This window comes from Limulus polyphemus, unplaced genomic scaffold (assembly GCF_000517525.1).
Source record: "Limulus polyphemus unplaced genomic scaffold, Limulus_polyphemus-2.1.2 Scaffold3101, whole genome shotgun sequence".
In the NCBI taxonomy this organism is placed as follows: Eukaryota; Metazoa; Arthropoda; class Merostomata; order Xiphosura; family Limulidae; genus Limulus; species Limulus polyphemus.
In genome coordinates, this window is record NW_013668711.1 from 84,505 (window position 1) to 90,308 (window position 5,804).

The 5,804-nt window shown below is 37.5% G+C and overlaps 1 protein-coding gene across 1 annotated transcript in view; it reads left to right on the plus strand.

Annotated features, from left to right (window-relative positions):
- LOC106468658 (mediator of RNA polymerase II transcription subunit 17-like) overlaps positions 1 to 5,804 on the plus strand; it is a 77,956-nt gene that overhangs the window by 65,706 nt on the left and 6,446 nt on the right. The window lies entirely within an intron of this gene.

The following is a 5,804-nucleotide window of genomic DNA, read 5'->3' on the forward strand; positions in this document are numbered from 1 at the left end:
ATTTTTATTAAGTTTAAAGCATTATAATAAAAAATTCTTTAGTGAGCTCAAATCTATGTGAATTAGAGCGATTACAGAAAATTAAAAAAAACGAATAAACTCGTAGCCAACGATTTCTTCAGATCTTTCTTCTCTCAAAATGTTTCTCTTTCATTTTCCAAATTCCTTTCACCAGCCCTAGCAAAGGTTTTACCCTTTTTCACTGACTTATATTTCAAATCTATGGTGCGTTTCCTATAAACAATGACTATCATCATGATGACGATGATTTTGATGAGGACATTGGTTTTTATGAATTATTGTTATGAAAAAGATATTTGTTCAGTAAAATAGTAAAGATTTGCCCAGGTGTATTTCAAGTATTTTACCCCGGGGCAAGGGATGAAAAAAACCGCTAAAATACCCTGGGGTGGACACTCTAGTAATAACTTGACAAGTAAAATAGTTACCCATTTTCTATTTTTAATTTTTTAAAAAATTTTTAATTTCGGTGCCTGAAACTTACTTTTCAATTACTAAGGTTAAAATGAAATGTGTGTTACCGCACTAATCGAATAATGGTTATAAAAAAAATTAAGCACACTAAATGAAAATGCATTAATCGAGGGATCCCTGTATATAATAAAACATTAGTTATTTAATTTCTGAGACAATATCTCACCTCTAAACAGAATAGCTTGATTTTTTTATGCATCTACCTATGAGATTTACTTGTCACTAGTTTTGAGCTACCTCCAACCAAAGAACATGTGCTTAACATGAACTGCACTAGTGCATGATGTCATCATCATGCAATGATGGCCCTCCACCACAACCTCCTTGCCCATTAGCTCTCCTTCAGCACTTGTGCTTGAATTAACTTCATTCTTTTTCTCCCTTTTCGGTTTCCTATAATCTTTTGTTCGTACCTTTTCCTCTAAAGATCTCTTGCCTTTTTCCCTTACAGGATAGATCCATCAACTCCTCTGGTTGGTGTATTCTTTCCTGGATATTGATGCTTGCAGACACCTTTACATTTCTTTGGATCAGCTTTCTCACTTGTCTCTTTTGTATCTCACTTTCACCAACCATTGGACTATATCTTTCAGGTGGGTATGTGGACGACACTTTACATGTTCATCTCCCATTATTTTCATCATCTGGTTGTTTTGCCTCTTAAGGGATTTCAACTTTGGTCACTGTCCTTCAATCTACACACTGCCTTTGAAAAGGGTAAGTACATTTCTTTCCTTTTATAGAATGATGCCAGGTGGCTGGTGTTTCCTCCCAGGGTATACTTATTTCCTAAAGTCTGCATCATGCCAGGGAAAATGGAAAGCACTCAACCCATATGCTCTGGCTCTACCATTGTCCACTGTCAAGGTGGGGTGTTCTGCAAGACCACTAAAGGTATCCTCATGGTGTTGAAATTACTCATTTTCCTGCTCCTGGCCATACCTTCCATGGACTATCATGGAAAAGTTGGTACCAAGAAAGTGACTGCCTGCTTCTTTGGATTGCACTTGCTGGCTTTTAAAGTTAGAGTTTTGTGGTCACCTAATGCACTGTCTCTAGTAATGGACCTTTTTTTGGCAGGCATACAATGGGGATCCAAACATTTTTCCAGGTACTACAAGTGCTACCCCCCCCCCCTCCTTCTTCAAATGGAGCATGGGAGATACTTGCTACTTACCAATTTCCAGCTGCTGGGGTGGTGAACCTTGGAGAGCTCCTCAATGATAGTGTACAGCACAGTATGGTGGGAAGTAGGCCAGTGCAAGTCACCCCTCAAACAGCTAGTTTGCTCTCCTCCTGCAGCAGGATGGGTTGATCATCCTCATCCCTGTTTGTCCAGCTAAGTTGTGGTCAGACACACAACATATGGTCTGATCATGCCCTAACCACATAACACTTCTTTGTTTTCCAATTGCTGCTGTGCTAATGCTCAGCTAGCCATGCTAAAATTCTGCCCATCCTTGTGACACATGGGGCTTTTTTGTCTTTCCTGTCCTTCCAGTTGAAGAGTGTACTTTGGTTGAGAGGAGATATGGTCTCCCATTGGTGTGTTCCTAGGAAGCTCCTGCCATTGGGTGTCACACTCCATGTACTTTCCCTTCAGGATCTTTGTGAAAGGAGCTTATCTAGATTTAATTTTTGCACTTGCTCCTCCACTTCATTGTCTGTGTGGAAGTGAGGTATTGTCTTGGAAGATAACATTTTCCTTACCTGTATTTTCAGTAGATTTCTTTGCACATCTTTCCACTCATATTCCTCACTTCTGATGCACTTCCTTCTTGCCTTGTCTAAGAATGAAGTTAATTCAAGCATAAGTGTTTTAGCGGAGCTATTGCTCCAGGAGGTTGTGTTGCCCTCCTATTGGTGCAGGGCTGTTTTTGCATAATTTTGACATTGTACACTAGTGCAGCTCACATTAAACACATTTTTTAAGTGGGAGGCTGGTCATGGCTAGTGGCATACAAATCTCGTAGGCAGAGGCATGAAGAAATCAAGCTATTCTGTGTGTGGGGTGATTATCTATTGGAAATACATTTTCAGGTAAGGAAAATGTTAACTTTGGTGGAGCTCACATTTTTTTTATAAATTAGGTGCTTGAAGTTGACAGTATATTCCTGGAATTTTTTTCCATTAGTCTGTGTGAACCATGTTATTTTTATTACATCCAAAATTTAATCTATAACAATCAGCATATATGGGTTATTTTCTTCCAATCCCAAATTGTTACTGTTACTTGCAATGTCAGTAGCTTTATTTATCAAAGCTTGTGGATAGCCATGGGAAATGGAACTGCTGAATAAATATTCTTCTTAATCTTCCACCATAACACAATACTCTAAGTTTTGTTGATGTAGGATGATTTGGTGAGAAGTCCATGTATGTGTTGGTGTAATGTGATAACTATTCCATTATGTACCTACTCTACCTTAAGAAAAGGATTTTGTTGTTGCCTTCTTTTTCTTTAATTAAATAGGTGGCCTAGTGTTGTTCAGCTGATGTTGAAATTTGAAATTATTCACAATCATTTATCTTCTGATGATAAGGGTTATAAGTAACTTAGCAAATTCAATGAATGTTCAGAATGCTTCTTGTTTAGTTTTTTTATTTATAATTAGACCACAATTGTGAAAGAGGGGATCCTGTAGGTGTGTCTTAACCTGTTGTGTAAGACTTAGCAAGTAAAAGTATGGTGATTTAAGACAGAGTTTGAGCAGTTTTTTGACACTGTTTAAGAATAGATTAATTCTGTTGTTAATTGTGTCATCATTTTTCAGGTTAGTCACAGTCACTTCAGTAGCCCTGTCTACAGAAGCCAGGATATATATTCTTTGATAGATTGTTTAGGCAGAGAATTCATGATGAAACTTTGTAGAATGAACGGCAACTGCCTGTCGTAGAGACACAAGTGTAGAAGATGATGTTTTGAAAGTCTTCCACCTTTCGTCTTCAGGTCAGTGTGTGTAAGGTGTTGTCGGTCTTTATAGTATTCTGGTGGATTGTGGAGAGAGTGTTATGATTGGTTGGTTTATCCCTGTTTCTGATTAGAGGATAGATTTCCTTTAGTTTCAACCAATGGTAGCCACAGGTTACTCACCTCTAATCTGGAATCTCTGTTCAGTGAAAGTTTAATTGAGTCAATATAAAATGATTCTTTAATTTTTCTTGTCTTCCAGAATTTGTCTGTGTTGATGATTCTAGTTTTTTCTATTTTGTGTCCAGTTGACATGCCATGTTTTGCAATGGCAGAATTTTGTGTGTTTTCATGAGTCGTGTAATGTCTTTATGTTATTTTATTGTTGTTGTGAGTCTTCTTCCTGTGTCTCCAATGTATGTTTCGTTGCACTAACACGGAATTTCATAAATGATGTTTTTGTGTTTCTCATTGGTGGGTTTCTGTTTGTTTTTTACCAGAATGGGCCTTAATGTCTTGTAGGATTTCCACTGGACTTCTATGTTGAATTTCTTGGCTATGCATTTGAGTTTTTCACTGAAACTTTGCAGGTAGGGGAGTTAAATGGTAGTAGTGGTAGTGTTTTTCTGATCTTTACTTTCTGTTGTGGTCTTCTTCAGGGAGTTTTTGATGAAGGAGGAGGTGTAACCATTCTAATTAAAACCGTCTATGATCTTTTGGCATTCTGTTTTGATGGATGTCTTATCGCAAATGCTTTCTGCTCTCTTGTTTTGGCATTGGATTATGCCACTTTTTATCAAGTCTGGAAGTGTAGGTGTCTGTTCTAGTGGATGGGTTTTCTGAATATAGTTGTGGTGATTATAGGTGTGGATGAAAAAGCTCTTTCTTCAAAGTCTTCCATGAAAATGTCTGCTAGGATTGGAGAGAGTGGTGATCCCAAGGCTAGACCATCTGTTTGTTTGTAGAATTCTCCACTGTATTGGAAATAAGTTGATTGTAGGCAACTGGTTGTTAGTTACATGATGACATCTATCTTCATATCAGTTCTGTGTGGTAGAAAGTTGTCATTCAGCAGTTATTGTCTGATGATCTGAAGGGTTTCTAAGGTTGGAACATTTGTAAATAGGTCTGTGACATCAAAACTGACCAGAATATCCTGGGATCTGATGTGTAGCTTTCTGTGTTGTTCTATGAAATCTGTCAAGTTTTGAATGTGATGTTCAGTGTTTCCTCGTAGGGGAGATAAGATAGGTACTAGGAAGGTAGCTAGTTGATGGCAAGGTGAGTTTGTAGTACTGTGATAAGCCTTAAAGTTATGTTGGGTTTGTGTACCTTAGGTAGTCTGTAGGACTGAGGGGAAGTTTTCTTTGGTTCTTAAGTCTTTGGCTAGCTTCTCATTGATTAAGTTTTGTTTCTTAAGATTGTTCAGTGTTCTATTGATGAGTCTCCCTGTCTTTTCTGTAGGGTCATTGGTGATATTTTTATATTGGTGTTTGTCTAGTAACTGCTTGATCTTCATGTCATAATCTTTGATGTCTAGGATGACTATACTGTTTCCTTTTTCTACTGGTAGGATCTTGATATTGTTGTCTCGTTTTAGACGGTTGAGTGCACTGCATTTTTGTTTAGTGATGTTTGGTTTTGGTTTCTTGGCATTGCTGAGGATGATTTAAGTTTGATGTTGGAATTGTTCAGCCATAGGTTTTGGAAGGTTTTGTGCAGCAGATTCTAAGGTTGCAGCTATCTCAACAGTTGGAACAATGCCAGGTTGTATGGTGAAGTGTAAACCTAGGTTGAGAATCTTATTTTCTGTATCATTGATACAGACAAGTTCTGGAAGACAAGAAAAATTAAAGAATCATTTTATATTAACACAAACCTTCACTAAATAGAGATTTGGGATTAGAGGTGAGCAAGCTGTGGCTACCATTGGTTGAATCTACAGGAAATCTCTTCTCCAATCATAAACAGGGATAAACCAACCAATCATAACACGCTTTCCACAATCCACCAGAATACCATAAAGAGTGACAACACCTTACACACACTGACCTGAAGACGAAAGGTGGAAGACTTTCAAAACGTCATCCTCTACACTTGTGTTTCTACAACAGGCAGTTGTCAAACCAGCAAGTTCATAAAAACCAGTGACTTATTTTCTGACAAGCACAATTAAAGAAACTTTAAAATATCCAAAGAAATCACTTGTGAAACAAAATACACCATTTACCTTATACAGTGTAAAAAATGCAATTACCAATATGTAGGACATACACAAACAACTCTTGGAGATCGTTTCAACAACCATAAATCTTCTATTAACACCGAAAAAGATTTCCTTGTTGCTCAACACTTTAACCAACCTAGTCATTCCATTAATGATGTTACTCTCATCAAC